Below are 17693 nucleotides of genomic sequence, written 5' to 3'. Positions count from 1 at the left end.
CTGCTGGATACAAGCCCAGGAGTGGGATTCCTGGGTCATATGGTAAGTCTATTCCTAGTCTTTTGAGGAATCTCCACACTGTTTTCCATAGTGGCTGCACCAAACTGCATTCCCACCAGCAGTGTAGGAGGGTTCACCTTTCTCCACAGCCTCTCCAGCATTTGTCATTTGTGGATTTTTGAATGATGGCCATTCTGACTGGTGTGAGGTGATACCTCATTGTAGTTTTGATTTGCATTTCTCTGATAATTAGTGATATTGAGCATTTTTTCATGTGCTTTTTGATCATTTGTATGTCTTCCTTGGAGAATTGCTTGTTTAGGTCTTCTGCCCATTTTTGGATTGGGTTGTTTATTTTTTTCTTATTGAGTCGTATGAGCTGCTTATATATTCTGGAGATCAAGCCTTTGTCGGTTTCACTTACAAAAATTTTCTCCCATTCCGTAGGTTTTCTTCTTGTTTTATTTCTGGTTTCCATTGCTGTGCAAAATGTCTGCTTTCTTTAAGCTACAGTTCATTGGGGTCTCTGTTACAAAGACAAAATTGTGTTCTAACAAATACATATGTTTATATTTCTACTTTTTTATTTTTTTAAGTTTAGCATTTTCTATTGGTTAACCTTTATACAAAAAGGAGATTTACTTCTCTTTCCTTACCTTAAATGCCACCATATACCTTTCCTATTAATCTTTCTTCCTAGTATAATTTTATCATAATGTTTATTCATGTTCATATATTATGACTGGCAAATATCATTCACTGATCTCTCATGATATTTTGTTTCTTGAACATTAGAATTTTTTTCTCAAGTTAACCACAAATAACCATAAAAGTTTTGCCGGGAAAATTAATTAGGTGCTTTCTAAACTTTCTATACAGTTTTCATCCTGGTGTCTTCTTTCACCATCATCCTGTACACTTTTTTCCTCTGCCACTGGCTTTGGATACCCCATTTCCCAAGTCTTTGCTGTCTTAATTTGCCTTCTCCTTTTGGTGGAGCACACTGTAGATAGCTTCCTGAGAAAGAGTTCATTGGGTATAAGATTTTTGAATGTTTGCGTGTTGGAGAATATCTTTTATGCTTCTCTAACACTTGATTGAATTCTTATTTGGGTATGGAATATTAGCCTAAGGAATATTTTCTTCAAGGATTTTGAAAGAGTTCTCCATTTTCTTTCAACTTCCAGTATTGCTTTTGAGAATTACAAAGTCACTCTAATTACTATGCTTCATTTGTAATTAGTCTTTTTCTCATTCAGGATGATTTCTTTGTCCTTGATGTTCTGAGGTAACTGGAAGATATGCCTTTGTGTGTTTCTATTTTCATTCATTGTTCTGGAAACTCTATTATATCACTAAATTTGGAAAATATCACGTATTTCATTAGCTTGACTTTTTTGTTGTTAATGTTCTCACTTATGTGTTCTCTATTCTCTCTCTTTTTCTTTCCTGGAATTTCTTCTATTTGAATTTTAAACCTCCATGATGTTTCCTCTACACTTTAAAAAAAAATCATTCTCTCCTAGTTACATTCTGTTTATATATTTTAATAGATTATTTTTTACACAGTTTTAGGTTTACAGAAAAATAAATATGAAAGTTCAGAGTTCATACATATCTCCTCCCCACACCTACAGTTTCTACTATTATTTGTATCTAATATTATTGTGGTACATTTGTTACAACTGATGAACCAATATTACTACATTATTATTAACAAATGTCCATGATTCACATTAGGGTTCACTCTTCAGGTTATACACTCTATGGGTTTTGACAAATGCATAATGAGATGTCCATCATTATATCATACAGAATAATTACACTGCCCTATGCTCCACAACTTCAACCCTACACCCCTCACACCCCTCAGAACTGTAGATTATTTTACTATTTCTGTAGTTTTACCTTTTCCAGAATGTCATATAGTTGGAATCATACAGTATGCAGCATGTTCAAATTGGCTTCTTTCACTTAGTAATATGTTTTAAGTTTCCCTCATGCCCTTTTGTGGCTTGATAGCTTACTTCTTATTACTGAATAATATTCCACTATATAGGTGTACCACAGTTTGTCCACTCATGTATTGAAGGGCATTTTGGTTGCTTCTAAGTATTGGCAATTATGAATAAAGCTGCTATAAACATTCATGTGCAGGTGTTTTTGTGGACATATGTTTTCAACTCATTTGGGTATATACCAAGGAGCATGACTGCTGGAGTGTGCCTTCGTAGTTTTACTCCATATTCTGGAGGATAGCCTTTACATTTTATTCCAATTACTCTGCTAAGTTTTTCACATCTACTCTCACAGTTTCAATTTTAGGAGACTACTATACTTAAGAGTTATCCTCTTCTACAGCATTCTCTCACTGTCTCTTAAAAAAGGATGGACATAATAACTTTCCTGAGACGTTTTCTCGTCTCTGCATAATATTTTCCTCTATTTTTAGTTCACTTTTATCTTTCATATTTGACATTAACTTTGGATGTCTCGTGATCTTTGGTTGCTGTTCTATAGATATAATTAGGCCCTAAAAATAACTGAAAATGAGATAATGAGTCCAGTTTATTGACTTGGGCTTCATCATAAAGTTATCTGCCTATGCTATAATTTAGTATCAAACAATATCTTTAGCTCATCCTTCCTGGGATAGTAAAAGCCCTTGAAGAAGTGTCATTCAACCTGCTTAGATGACATAAAACTGACTTTCTGAATTCTGAGAAAGGACAGAGGTTGGAGGACGTTCCTTTTGAATTTCAAACTTAATGAATAACACCATCTACTCCAAGTTATAAAATTATATTAAATTACAAATGAATTATAAATGTATACTCATATATAAAGAGACAATATATTATATACCACTTCTGAATAAGGACCTGAACCTTCATACTTAATGAGCTCCCAAAACTGATCAAGGAAAGATAAAACAGAATAAGGAAAGGTAAAAAGACCCACACGATTTCAGAACTCCAAGATGAGCCCCAGTTGTACCATGAAGCAAGGAAGAAATTGTGTGTCTGGGGCGGGCGGGGAGGTGTCCACTTTCAGTTTTGGCCACAAAACTACATGGTTTTTCTGAGGAAATAATTTAACTAGCATGAGCAAAGTGACTGGATTAATACCTTCCTCCACCTAATTTTTCATCTTTCAAATTTCAATATTAATCAATTCACCTGAGCATTTTCAACAATTTCACAGTGAGAGCTTTTCCTGGGCCAAGGAGAAGGTACTAGTAAGTTGCCAAGTTTGGGGTGGGGAAGACTTTGAATTTCCAGTGTTAATGATTGCTCCTCGTGGTTTTTCTCTCCCGGTGACAAACTTTGGCCGGTAATATTCCCCAGAATATACAGGTTGGCCCTGGTGCTATGTGTTTCTATGGGAATTCTATAGTTCTTCTAAAACACATGATAATTGTAAATATTTAGTTACTTGTGATACTAAATTCCGTAGAAACAAAATCATTTTTTATTCTTTGTCCACCACTGCATCCCTGGTACCCAGCAGAGAATGACACGCAGTATTCACTGAATATTCATTAGTTGAATGAATAAGTGAATGAACTCTGACCAGAGAATGCAAGTCTAGGCGCAACGCAGGGAAAGAGACGGGAGTCTCATCCTAATTACCACAGTGGGAGCGGTGGAAGCAGCAGCTGGGATGACTTGTTCTTTAGTCTGTGTGGCAGGGAGTAGTAAATGCTGCGAGTCAGAAAAATGATCCCTCAAGTTGGAGATGGCAGTAGACATGAAAAATAAGGTCTCTACGAGAGGAAGGAAGGTACGGGTTGACCAAAATTCGCGACTCCCCTCCCCGCCCCTGGGTCAGGTACGCACACGCACGTACACACGTACACACGCACGTACACACGTACACACGTACGCACACACGTACACACGTACACACGTACGCACAGACTAGATGCCCAAGGCCTTCCTTCTTGACATTTAAGAAGGGACCTACAGGAGAGCTGGTCTGGGCCCGCGCCCGTGAAAGCAATTCAACTCTCCAGATACCTCCCAATCAAGGAGAACTGCTGCTCCGAAGACAGTCCCATTGTCAATGTGATGAGAGGTCATCTTTTTGGCAAGGGTATTAGAGAAAATACTTCTTCAGATTCTTTGTTCTAATTGGGCGAAAAGGAAGTGGGCTCGTCCGGGATTTGAACCCGGGACCTCTCGCACCCGAAGCGAGAATCATACCCCTAGACCAACGAGCCACCTATGAAATGCATTCACCCACATTTAATATAAGAATAATTAGATTCAAATATGCTTTTAAATTTTGTTTATTCTACAAATAATTTGTCCTTGATAAGATTTTATTTCCCATGATTCACTTATATAAATGAAACAGTTGAAAGCGCTGTTCCTGTGCACGGCCTGTTGGTAGCTTAAATCACCGTGATAGTCACCTGTAGGAAATTTTGACCTGTTACTTCTCTTTCCTTCTACTTTGCTAAACTACTCTAAGTAACTTAACTCATTTTCATTTAGCTTTTAATTCAATTCTATTAGAAAAATTAGTGTTCTGCAGTTTTCCTTTCCTTACTTTTATCCTTTTTGAAAGTTGGATATTACCACTACTGAGGGGCTCCTAGACCATTTGCTCTAACAAGGAATAATTTTGGCTACCAGAAGTTCCTTAGAATGCATATTCCTAATCTCTGCAAATTTCAATTGATTTGAGTTGGATTTCTTAACACTAATTTTTCCGGGGTACCAAGATGTTAGTATTTGATGGGTTTACTAACTTACCAAAATTTCTGGTGAAAGTCAAACTTTTCACAATGGGCCATTAGCTGATATACCCAAAGTACATTTTAAATCCATATAAACATGTATGCATTGCACTAATACATATTTTCAGTTTCATTTGGCTGAACTGTATTTGTTGCCTTCAAAATTTTTTAAAAAAATTTCCCCCATTCAGTTCACTCTTTTAATTACTCTATTATTATTTATAGAGTGCCTGTTTATTTGTATTTTTTTTTTTTACCAAAAATGAAATTCTTTTACAAAGACAAGTGAAAACAATGGTTTTCTTACATATGTGAGGAGAGAAACCAATCCTTTGTGAAAGGGAGACTGGATTTAAACTAGCTCTCCATTTAAGTTCTAACAAGGATTTGCTTCATGGATCCAAATAAGTATGAGGTTATTAGGCATTCCTCTTTCTATTCCTACCCACTTAATGTTAGAATAGTGAAGTTCTTCTTGCAGTCCAACTACTTGCTTTGTACCTTGAAAGTTTAAACAAATCTTGACTGGTTTCTCTGAAACATCTGCCCAGGAGAAGTAATAATTCTTAACTGCCCTCAAACTCAAGCTATGTGCCTATGGTTCAGACTTAGCATTCCATGAAAACATGTTCTTCTCTTCAAGAAGCAGCATCTTATGTTCAAGTACAGATGGGTCCCCTGACATAGGACTATAATGAGACCTTAAGTCAAAGACTGAATGTTTCATTACAGAAAATAATTCTTCAACTGAATCCAAAGATTTCCCAAAGATTCAATTCCTTGACACACAATTTAGGGCACTTCCCTTCATCTTGAAATCAGCCAAAGAGATTAGTTTACTAATTTCTAAACTCAACACAATGGTCTTGGGGTCACACATTTCACAGAGCAACCTCCACTTCCAACCGCAGACTCTTGTTCTCTCTGCATTTCCATAGTGTAATATATTTTTCCCCTTTTCAATCCAAATTTCCTGGGGATAAAAAATAATTCACTTACTTTTACACCAGTGGGAACTGAGCCTCTAAGCAAAGGGCATTATGTAAAGATTACTAAAAAGCAGCTTGTTACTTAGTCCAAATTCATTCTGCTCGCCACCTAACAGTCAGATAAATTGGGAGATGAGGTGTTGGGGCAAGGAAAAATGACTTTATTTAGAAAGCTGGCAGACTGAGAAGATGACAGAGTAATGTCCTGGAGAACCATCTTCCCCAAGTCAGAATTCAGGCTCCTTTTATACTGAAAGGGGAGTGGGTGTGCTTGTTCCAAACTTCTTGGTGTTGGAATCCTTTGTTCTTGTAGCTATCCATGTAGGTCAGGTCATGGTATCCTTGTAAACCTCCAATGAAACAAATGTTATTTTCTATTCTGCAACTTTTAATCTTTATATGAATGGAGAAGTGTTAATACCCTTAGAGGTCAGTGCCTTGAGAATAGGCTATCCTGTATATTTCAGGCTGAAAGCAACATTCTTTTACAAAAGGTGCAGAACCAGCACAACTAAGCCCAGGAAACAGAGCACAGAGTTAAAAGTCAAAGGAACAGCTCTAATATGTGGTCAGATTTGTTCTTATCTATTACAGCATCATTACACACAATAGGGAACCCATATGTAATTTATATTCCAGTTATTTTGCTGAGGTGTCTTCTGCCCTTGTCTGGGCCATGAAGATCATGTGTAATAAGATGCTTAGTTGTGTTGATTATGATTATATTCATAATTGAACTCAACTCTTTTGGAAAATAGAAGGAATGGCATAAAAATAGAGTTGTAGAAGACAACTTAGAACAACAGGTGGAAAATTTCACAAGTGAAAACAAACCTCATTCACCAAATTTCGATTTAATAACTACTCAGTGTCAACTCTATGTTAGGGCCTATTATCAAAGACAAATAAGAATTTCTGTCCTTAGAGAGACTCATTCTAACTGGCTATCTGGATAAGTATTGCTGTTACTTTTCTAACTCAGTTGAGATTTCATTCTATGTTCTCTCACATCTCCCATCAAAATGTCAACTCCCCAACGTCTATTATTTTTAGACTATTTAAGATGGCAAGATTTGGGTTCAACTGCCAGAGAACTTCCTCAGGGATAGCTGGTGAATGCTTTTTCATTTGTTGTGATGATAGCCCATTACAACTTTCATATTCATCACATAAAATACTGTTATCTTTGTAAATATTACCAAATTGATAGAAATGAGCAACAGTGACCATCTGATATCTGTAATGGTGTTTGTAACTGTTTAACTGAATAATGGCTTAAAGATTTTTTTCCTCACGCTCTTGCTGACCAGGGATGGGCTGGAGAGGAGGGAGGCTTGGGTGGTCTGCCCAACCCCCTCATGGTGCTGCATGCAGGGATCACTGCTCTTGCTCCCAGTGCCCTGCTCTTGACCTCAGTGCCTTCCTCTTGATCTGTTGTGGTTTCCTTGTATCCTGTTGTTCAAGCTACAGACCTCAGCCTGCAGCAGGGGATCCCAAGCAACAGCTTGCTTAAAAGGCTAAAAACATCTATCAATCTGACTTTAAACTGCACAAATTTTTCTCTAGAGCTCTTTCCCATGGAGCCCTTTCCTATGCATCCTTTGTTCTAGGCACAAGAATATTAATAAAGTCCCAAAGTGGGAGGTGAACTTCATACACAGCAAAGGGAAGGGGACCACTGCATCTGCAAAAACAAGAACAACTTTGTAGCAATTTGTTACCCAGCCTGTGATCTCTATGGAAACTAGCTCTACCCCTTGATCTCTTGAACTTGTACTATGAAATCCCCCGCCTTCTCTCCCCAGCAGGCTCACGGTCTTTGAGGCATTACCCAACTGTGACCTCCTTTGCCTGGCAAAGAAATAAGTCTGCCTTTTCTACTTCATCCAAAACTCAGTCTTTGAGTCTCAATTCAGTAACCAGGGTATGGAGGCCATGTTTCAGCAACAATAGGCTCATCATTTATGGGTAGGGAAAAAAAAGCAATTGTGGCACAAATAAAGCTTAGAGGGAATTTTTTCTTTTTCCATATTTCAGAGTAAAAAGGATAAACCCCAGTTTTCTTGACTATTTAATCAATATAACTCTATTTAATTGACAACTAATATACATTTTGGGGTCCTTATGATGACCTCTTAAGTTAAATTCAAATTACAAAATTTTTCTCCCTCCTCCCATCAGTTATATAATAACCACTCCTAACTGATTTCCTCAAATCTAGAAGGTACAAATATGGCCTGGGTGGCGTGGGCCTCACCTGCCAGAAGGATGACAAAGAACTTGACTGCACAGCAGGATTCAGGGTGAGTACACCTGACCAATTATTTTTATCTTTCTTGAAAATCATTTACTCTTTCTTAAGAGGCTTATATCCTGCCTCCTTTTTCCCTATTAAAATGGTGTTTATGCCCAAATTATAAGCCATCTCAGGGAGTTACTCATTTTTCTCTGGATATCTTCCATGTATGCGTGAGGTATACATGACAATAAATATCTGCTTGTTTTTCTCTTATTATTCTGTCTTTTATCATTGAGATCTCAGCTTAGAACACAAAAGGGTAGAGAGAAAATCATTTTTCCTTCTCCAAACCCAGTGTGCATAAGAACAGCATGGTGATTCTTATCCAGATCCATAGTTGGAATGTGCTCAGAAAGCAGACTCTCCAGTGGCAGTCATCATTTATAATGCTGCTGTGATTTAAGAAGGCTTTTAGAAAGGAAAGTGACTTATTATGTATCTCAGAAGTTGGTCCCATTTCTGATTCAGAGCTTTGGGAGGTCAGAAGAGGACCAGAAAAATGGAAAATGTTGGACAGGGAAGCCTGCCTAGTTGTTGATTTTCTCACTGCACATTCTTCCTATTAATATAATTAAACCCTAATTAAGACTGAGAAGACTCTGAGCCAAACAATTTTTGTAATTGTGGAGGGAGAGGGACAGCTATACTTCAGGGACTGAGATTCTGCAGAGGGTTTCCTTCTCTCCGACAGGGTGACAACTTTGAAAATTGAAGTCTTGTTACAGTTTATGTTAGCCAAGAGCTCCTCAAATCCAGGAGGTACAAATATGGCCTAGGGAGGGACCCTCACCTTCCAGGAGGATGACAAAGAACTTGACTGCACAGCAGAAACCAGGGTGAGTACACCTGACCAATTATTACATTGTGCCATATGAAATTTCCCTCAGAAGCATAAATCCTGCTTCTCTCTCTGACTAAGCAAGGGAGTTATTTTGCGCAGGGGTTAGCCTCCCCATTTGTCAGGGATGAAATGGAGGCTGAAAGACAATAAACAATTTTCCCCAAGTCATGAGGTTACCTGGTACCAAACCTGGATACAAGCCTAGGTTCATGCAGCTCATGCTGCCAGAGACCTTCAGGACAAGGATAAATCTAGGGTAAGCCCTTAATGACTGGTAGGATATGGACGGAGATGAAAGCTTGTTAAAAAGTCTTTCCAAATATAAAGAACATATGCAAATCTGGTGAGTTAAATCAAACATCTGGTTTCTTTTGTTTGAGGGAAATTGTTAGTAGTTTAATATAATTTTCTAGGTGAGAAGTGAGATTAGAGAGATTAGTAGTGAAAGAGCAAATTTTTATCTAGGTTTGAAAAAAGTGAAAATCAGCTTGGACTAATAAGATCAAATCATTCCTATTGTTAACCAGATTGGGAGAACAGACATAGGTAAAACTGGCTGCTGACTTATCTAAATTGTTTCTCCAAAGTTATTCATCATCTGTAAATACCATAATAACTAGAAAGTTATGATCACTCTGTTCAAGTGATTACTCTATTTTTAAGTTAATAATGCCCCAACCTACTTTGTTATATTCACTGACTGGGAGCTCTAATATATAAACTGCCTTTGTCTCATGACAGCACCCAATCCCTAGTCAATCAGCTTTTCCTAACCTCCCTTGGGAAACATAAACATGTCTTGAACTGATCCAGGCTTCCCCCAGATTCTCCTCAGATTCCTCAATGGAACGGAGACCTCTCATAAAGACCCTTGTGGAGCAGAGTTCCAAGGTTCCCCCAAACCCCTTGCCCAGGCTGCATCCAGTCAGTACATCTGATTTTGTTCAGCCCACAGCCTTCTTTCTGGAGATCTTTGGCTAATTAGACTTTAAAAGTTGGGATCTATGCAGTTTAATTTGACGTTGAAAACTAGGAAAACCCACTGAAAACGTATAAGCAGTGAACTCACAGAAAAAGCTTGTGGTTTTAAAAGCTAACTCCAGAAATACTAAGGTTATGTATCAGAAACATAATAATGGGAACCAGGAGACAAACCAGAAGACTGCTACACCAATTAAAATGACATATATAATGGATGTTGACCATAAGTAGGGGTATTACAAAAGATGAAACAAGGCTCATCTATGAGATACAAAAGAAGTTAAAGCAATAGGGCTGTGTAAGTGCCTATTGTGGTGTGGGGAGGTAAAGCGGTTAAGGAAGCCTCTGGTTTTTGGAATTGGCTGATGGAGATGTCATAAAACAAATCAGAAAACAGAGGGGTAAATTCAAGTTGGGGTAATTTATAGTTCAGTTCAGCACTTGCTGTGATTGAGTGTATGTGGGATATATAAAGATTTGAACAAGGAGGTTGGTTTTGCTGATTTGGTACTTAGAAAAAAAATCTGTGTTCCAAATTTAAATTGTTGAATATTCATCCCCAAGCTGGTATTTTAGGCCATGTAGAATCCGCCACAAGAGTGCCCATAGGGAAATGAATAGTTCTTTGGACAAAAAATTGCTGTGTCAACATATATCATGACCCTTGGGTCAGTGTCCCTGATTCACCAGAAAAACTCTAAAATATGAATCATTCTTTGCAGATACATACCATCACCACTGTTTCTCTCTTTGAGAGGTGTTTGCTGGCTCCAAAGAATATCTGCCCATGAAGTAAGAAATGATTTTGATCATTGTTAAAGGAACAATATTCCTCCTTGTAAGTGGACCTGGCATTCTGGGGAACCTTTGTTTTGGTGAATCATATGTGTGCTTTCTTTTGGGATACTGAGAAAAAATCTATACATCTAATTATTATCCATTTAGCTTTTTCAAATCTCATAACTCTTTTTTCCAAGGGAACTGTAAAGACAATAACAACTTTTGGTTTGATAAATGTCCTAGATGATGTAGGCTGCAAGACTATTGTTTATCTAGAAAGGGTGGCACAGGGCCTTTCAATCTGTACCACCAGCCTCCTCACTGTGGTCCAGGCTATCATCATCAGTCCCAGAGTCTCCATGCGGGTGAGGCTCAATCTAAGGTCTACATGGCATATCCTTTCTTTATTTCTCCTCTTTTGGATACTCAATTCTTTGATAAGCATGAACTTACTGTATTATATCAAAAACATCAACACCATAAACAGATCACAAATTAATAGACATGACATCTATTGTTTTTATCTACCAAAAAGCCAGATAATAAAGTGGGTTTTGCTCATTCCGATGGCCCTACGAGATGCTCTGTTTCAATGTATCATGGGCTGGACTAGTGTCTACGTGATACTTCTTCTGCACAATCACCACAAGCATGTCCTCTACATTCAGAACTCCAAGATTTTCTACCAAACCCCCCCTGAGATAAGAGCTGCTCAAAGTGTTCTTCTTCTGATGCTTTCTTTTCTTTTCTTTTATTGGCTAGATTGTATTATTTCTTTATGCTTTGTTTCCTCCTCTGACATTAAGTCCATAACATTAAATATTCTAGAAACTTTAACCCTTGGTTTTGCATTTCTCAGCCCATTTGTGCAGATTCATAGAGATGGACATATGGTTAAATGTTGACATGTTCAATAAAACTTGAAAAATGTCAATTTCATTGATCCCTTCAGTAAAGTAGCTTGAAATAATGGTTAGTTTTGCTATGCTGTGTATAAAAACAAAACTTGTATGAGTGGCTTGAATATATAACAAATACATTTAAACATATAGTGAAACATATATTCTTATACAAGAAACTTGGGTGTCTTCAGCCCTGAGTGGACATAGATCATAGAAATCTACAGGAACTCAGTCATATTCTCATTTTCCATATTGCCACCTTCAAGATGTAGCTTAAATTCTCATGTTTGTAAGATGGCTCTTTCATTACCAAGATTCCAGTAGTAAGGAGCTGGAAAACAATTTGGAAAATTCTATCAAACTATTAGTTCATTTACCATTTGATCCAATAGTTCCAATTCTAGTACCTGATCCTATAGATATAATTGCTCATGTGACAATTAGAGTAGGAAACATATTATACATTGCAGATTTAATTCTTAAAAAAATCTTAAATATCCAGCCAGAGTCTATTTTTCTGGTTATTTTAAAATATCCATAAATATCCATTCTTACAAAGGATTTTATGAAACTTATGAAAGAATGCACAAATTCGAAATGTGCTAATTTGGAATGGTGTTCATGGTAGATTTTAATCAATAAAAGAAAAGCAATGCTAGAGTTATAGTATTCAAGTAGGAGTAAAATATATTTAATTTGATGTTATGTACATGAAGACTCTCTGGAATAATAAAAATGAACTGTAAGAATGGTTACCTGTTTTGAGAGAAACTAGGTAAATGGAAGCATAGTAGGTAGAGTTTCATTTTATATCTTTTTATATTTTCTGATTTCCTAAACAGTGAATGTATCTTTTTATTGAAGTATAGTTGATTTACAATATTGTGTTAGTTTCAGGTGTACAGCAAAGTGATTCAGTTATATATATATTTTTCAGATTACTTTCCATTATAGGTTATTACAAGATATTGAATATAGTTCCCTGTTCAGTAAAACTTTGTAGCTTATCCATTTTATGTATATTAGTTTCTGTCTGTTAATCCCATGCTCCTAATTTATCCTCCCCTTTCCCCTTTGATAACCAAGTTTGTTTTCTGTCTGTGAGTCTGTTTCTGTTTTGTATATAGATTCATTTTTATTATTTTTTTAGATTCCACGTATAAATGATATCATATAATATTTGTGAAACTAGATCGTCCTTTGTACTGGAGAATCTGACTTACTCAAGTATTAGTGGCATTGTAAAGAGAAACAACAATTTTGGGGGGAAAATTGGTCAATTGTTTAAAAGATCCAGTGTTCAAAGCCCTTGATCAATTAATTTTCCTAATTTTGAATTGGTTGAAAACAAAAGCCCCTTCATGGAGTCTGCTAAGTATCAAGAGAACAATATGTTAGATTGGGTAAAGCTGAGAAACAATCCACAAAATTTGCTCAGTGCTGTTAGTGCAAGAACTTAGGCTTATAGAAAGTAGGGAGATTTGGCAGAGCTCATAGAAAGTGAGAGGAAGGGAGCCTTCATACTGAGCAGATGATACTTGAAGAGAGCGTGACCCAAACTGGAAGTGCTGGAGAGCTTTAGAAAATACTCCTAAATCCCCCTCACACCAAAAGAAGCACACATCCGACGAAGGTGGGATTTGAACCCACGCGTGCAGAACACAATGGATTAGCAGTCCATCGCCTTAACCACTCGGCCACCTCGTCCCCGGGTGTCCAACTGTTATCCTTCTTGTGTGCTAGCCTCTGGTGTACTTTATTTCAGAGTTTATGCTTGGGAACTCCATCTTGGACAGAAAGACCCTTAAGAAGGAGATGGCTTGGAAACGTCTGGAAATTGTGGAGATGGCTAGCTTCCACATGAACGGACAAAGAACTGGAGTGGAAAAGCTGCGACGGGGGTAAAAAACAAAAACAAAAAACAAAACAAAAAAAAAAAAAAAAAACGGGCTTAGCTTTCACAGGAGTCCTTAAAGTGGTTGAGATGCAGTAGAAACACATTTGCCTGGGCCTCCACTCCCTTTCTCGGGCTGCCTGGTACTTCAGCATCAAGTCCGGGCAGGCGGTAGGCGTCGCCCGACCAACCAGGTCGGAAGCAGAGTTTGCTGTCACCCTCCCGCATCAGGGGAACCTTATCTTGCGGCCCAGGGCGCGGCCCGGAGCCCGAAGGGGCAGAGGTTTCAGAGCCGACCTCAGGACTCCTAAGTCGTGATGAATAAAACGGTCTGGAGAATTAAACGATGGATCTGAGTATGTTTCAGTTTTCATTCTGTGTTATTGCCGCTTCTTCGGTGCTTTAGGGTGAAATTGCTAGAGAAGAATCCTTAACTCTAGGGGCTCTTCTCCCGGGTCACTCACAACCGAGGAATCATGGATTCTGATTTTTCCTCAAACACCTGTATTTCTAGGGGCGAATTTGTCCAACTTTCACTCGGTTTTCCAAGGGATCAGGTACTGAAAACATTAAGAAATTCAACACTAAAGAGAAAATAATTCAAAGAAAGAAGGAGGAGCTCCATCTCACTGTTTTGTAAAAATGAACACCATGCATAGATGAAGGAACAAGAATAGAAATTAATTCTGACTGATCAGAGTGGTCCTGCGCTGGGCCTCCTCTTCCTCTGTGGTGAGGCCCAAGAATTAGGCCTCAAATTAGGGTGAAGCTAGATCTTCCCTTCTGCAACCTGCCAGGTCTAACTTTTTCACTTTCCTTCAATCGATGGTCCGAGGTTTCTGCCTGAGGCTGTTTATTGTCTCACCTCCATTCCATACAGTTCGACCATGGTGGGCATAAAGTTACCAATGGATCCAGGAAGGCATGGAAAATATATGGATGTGGAGATGATATTGATGACAATCTCCCTGGCAAAGGGAAATTAGCTTAAATGGTAGAGCCCTTGCTTTGCACGTGAGAGGTAGTGGGATCGGTGTCCACATTCTCCACTTTTGGGTCTATGACTTCTGCCATCCTTATGACTATCCACCCGGAGAATGTCTCCAGATAAAGGCAAATTCAAAGCCAGGAATAACTGGCTGTCTTAAAGGGAGGTGGTTAAGATGTTCATATTTTTCCTATTTTTTTTTCTGGCTTATGATTCTACAGTACTCAAGATAAGGACAAGGTGAATTTGTGGAGAACAAATTTAGAGCAAATGATGATACTTAATTTTAAAAAAAGAAGGTTGTGGTTTATATATATTTATTTTATTCTCTGTAATTATAAAAACCTACTATATGTTTTTATACTATTCTGTAAAAGGAAAGTGCAATTTGTTAGGGATTTGTTGAAAGAATTAAACAAGGAGGCTGTTAGACTGGGGTGACTCTAAATGCCTTGGTAGCCTACATAAGCAAACCAAAACCTAAGACAGAATCAGTGCCCTGGAACCTGAGAAAATAAAATTTAAGAACAACACTTTATAATGAGCCAACAAGGCTTTCCCACATAAAGCAATCTAAGGTTATAGCCAATCAAATAATTTCTTTACTTTGCTACTGACCTCTTCTCTATAAAAGTCTTCCCCCCAGCTTCTGCAGAGCCTCCTAACCACTTTTTGTTTGACCCTTCCTGATTTGAATGGATGCTTGCTCAAATAAACTCTTATAAATTTTAATGTGCCTCAGTTTATCTTTCAATAGGTCCAATGGTTAAGTTTTTAAGTCTAAGGAATGAAAATCATATTAAATAAAACAAAATGCCTAGTATGATTCAAAATACTGCATATAACCTAAATACTTTGACAGCTTCCAAGATCCTCTGGTGGCTTGGCATGAGCTATAAAGTGATAAAGTATCCACTTTCATTAATTTCCAGTGCTTTCCTGGGTAGGATCTTCCTACCCTTCCCAGGGAGACACTTCTGTGACTGGAAAATGTCCAGATACATGCAGGACATATTTAGGAATCCAGACTTCAAGAGAGTTCTCTGGACCCAGCTTTATTCCATGTACATTCTGTGACCTGTCCTGGTGGAACATATGTGCTCTCAAGTTTGGGATAATCTTTATGGCTAGGAAAAGGTCTCCAAATTACTTAATTCAATTCACCCTCTTGGGGTTAAGTGGGAAGTCATGTGATAAGATCTGAAACCAGTCAGACTCCTTGTGTCACTGTGGAGGGAGGTGGAGGAGAGTATTTTTAAGTGAAAATTGCTGTTTACTTCCTACCTACCTCACTCACAACAATCTGGTTTTTCCTGTAGTTGTTCTGCAGATTTCTAGTTTCTGAGCTTCATCATCACTCATCCTTTTCCGGGCCCAGACAGTTGGATCATCTGAGGATGCCAGGGTTTTGTTTTTTTTTTTTTTTTTGGTTTTGTTTTGTTTTTTTTTCTCAGTTGATAAATGCTCGTGGCTCTTGGTTCATCAGGGTGAAATTAAGTTGGGGGGGAATACTAAGGGTGATGCTGTTTTCAGAAATTAGTATTTTGTTTTTCCCCCAAACCGGAGCTTTAATTAAGTAGGAACCCCATTCAAGTTCCCACTTTAGATTTTCTCTAATGGAGTTCAAATTTACTTAGTGATTTCCGAGTATGTTCCAGGGGATCCCCGAAGAATGATGATCATAAAAGCAAAGTGAGAAGGAGGATGACAGGAAATATTCTTTGAGATCAGCCTGCAAGACAAGGTGGGGATAAAGAGTTAGAAAATCTAACCCGCTGCAGCACAACAGATTCAGTAGGTAATTGCTTGACGTTGCTTGCTTCTACTTCTAAAACCGCTGAGCAGACTGGTAAGAAGAAATGCTACAGGACAAATTCAAACACATAGAAGATGGTAGACAGGAAAGTGAAGCAGGAAAGGGTCTTTTTCTAGGGATGCTGTCTCAGATTGGGAAAATGATGCTCCAGGTGAGGATCGAACTCACAACCTCGGCATCACTCGCACACATACTGCCATATAAGTACCGCGCGCTAACCGATTGCGCCACTGGAGCTCTGGTGCCTGACTTCCGGTGACTCATTACACGGCCTATGCGGGAACATCCAACTTCTTTCCTCCGGTTGCAGTGGTCCAAGTGCTTTCATCTCTTTCAGAGTCCCGCAACTGCATCTTGCACACAAAGGGGTACTGGATTCAGCTGCCGCCCCCCTGCACCCGACCATCAGTGCTGAAGGTGCGGAGGATGCTCTGCTTGCGGAAAAGTGGGCGGATATTTCAAGGCTACCAGGAAACTTGTGGGCACTCCTGAGACAACGACTGCCTTGGGCGTTCCCAGGCGGTCGTTCAGTGGGTCGAGGGGCGCGGACGAGCCTTCTGCTGTTGCGTGGGTCCCAGACCCCTCCATTTGCCTCTCTCTGGGACGCTTTTCCTCAGGGAGTTGGAAGGAGGCTTGCTGTCTGCGCCTGGGAGTGGGTGTAAGTGGGAGAACCACGAAGCCATTGCAAATTATCTCAGAGTGCGTGAGCATCCAGAATTCCTCTGGGCTTCCAGCACACATTTACTTAGTGCTCTTTAGTTTGATGGTAATCTTTTACGCGTTAATGCACAACCTACTTTCAAAATATACCTCTTACTGAATGTCTTTGAACTTTTTAAATGTAATTCTGGATAACTTAAGGGAACAGTATTTGAGTCTATCTTTGGCACTTGTATCATTGACCAGCTGTGGCCCAGCTGACTTTTAAATATTCTGAATCCAAGCATATTTGAAATATAGTTTCAAATATGTACAATAACTCATTCTAGCCTGTGTGCTGCTAGATTTTAAATTTGGACAAGAATACGAACTACTTAGTACACAAATTTTTATACTGCCCTAAGATAATTTAAGACGCTTAGTCTCATTTTAGTTACTTCTTTAAGTTACTCCGTTTTCTTAGTGAGATAATAGGTATCTCCATGGACCAATGCTTAATGTCAAATATTAGTATGATGTTTGAAAACGGAGCAAAGGATTCAAATTTACAATAATAGTTACAATGGTGATTTAAAGTAGAATTTGTAAAGAACCTCTCTTTTTAAAAGTACTTTTACATTTATTTTCTTAATCTAGTTCTATAGCAATCCTACAGGTGTAGATTTTTTTATTGAAATTATATATATATATGCTATCCTTTGATCACTTACTGTTATTAATAAAATAAGTGTAAATAAACAAAACAGTCAGTCTCTTGCAGAGTTTATATCTGAGAGACCCAGAAAAGTCATCCAATTTA

At 38.3% G+C, this 17693-nt stretch overlaps 1 long non-coding RNA gene and 3 other non-coding genes across 4 annotated transcripts; 1 reads left to right on the top strand and 3 right to left on the bottom strand.

Annotated features, from left to right (window-relative positions):
- Positions 1-4150: 4150 nt before the first annotated feature.
- On the bottom strand, positions 4151-4222 carry TRNAP-CGG (transfer RNA proline (anticodon CGG)). The gene has a single exon. It is a non-coding gene; the product is annotated as a tRNA-Pro (tRNA).
- A 4589-nt stretch (positions 4223-8811) lies between these two features.
- Positions 8812-13458, top strand: LOC135318567 (uncharacterized). The gene is made up of 3 exons (XR_010376727.1): positions 8812-8868; positions 10577-10646; positions 13302-13458. It is a non-coding gene; the product is annotated as an uncharacterized LOC135318567 (long non-coding RNA).
- Positions 13162-13243, bottom strand: TRNAS-GCU (transfer RNA serine (anticodon GCU)). Its single transcript has one exon. It is a non-coding gene; the product is annotated as a tRNA-Ser (tRNA).
- Positions 13459-16377: 2919 nt separating the features above from the next.
- TRNAI-UAU (transfer RNA isoleucine (anticodon UAU)) lies at positions 16378-16471 on the bottom strand. The gene is made up of 2 exons: positions 16434-16471; positions 16378-16413 (listed from the first exon to the last, which is right to left on the bottom strand). It is a non-coding gene; the product is annotated as a tRNA-Ile (tRNA).
- Positions 16472-17693: the final 1222 nt, after the last annotated feature.

Source organism: Camelus dromedarius, chromosome 19 (assembly GCF_036321535.1).
Source record: "Camelus dromedarius isolate mCamDro1 chromosome 19, mCamDro1.pat, whole genome shotgun sequence".
NCBI classification, from domain to species: Eukaryota; Metazoa; Chordata; class Mammalia; order Artiodactyla; family Camelidae; genus Camelus; species Camelus dromedarius.
This window is presented reverse-complemented; position numbering and strand designations above follow the sequence as displayed.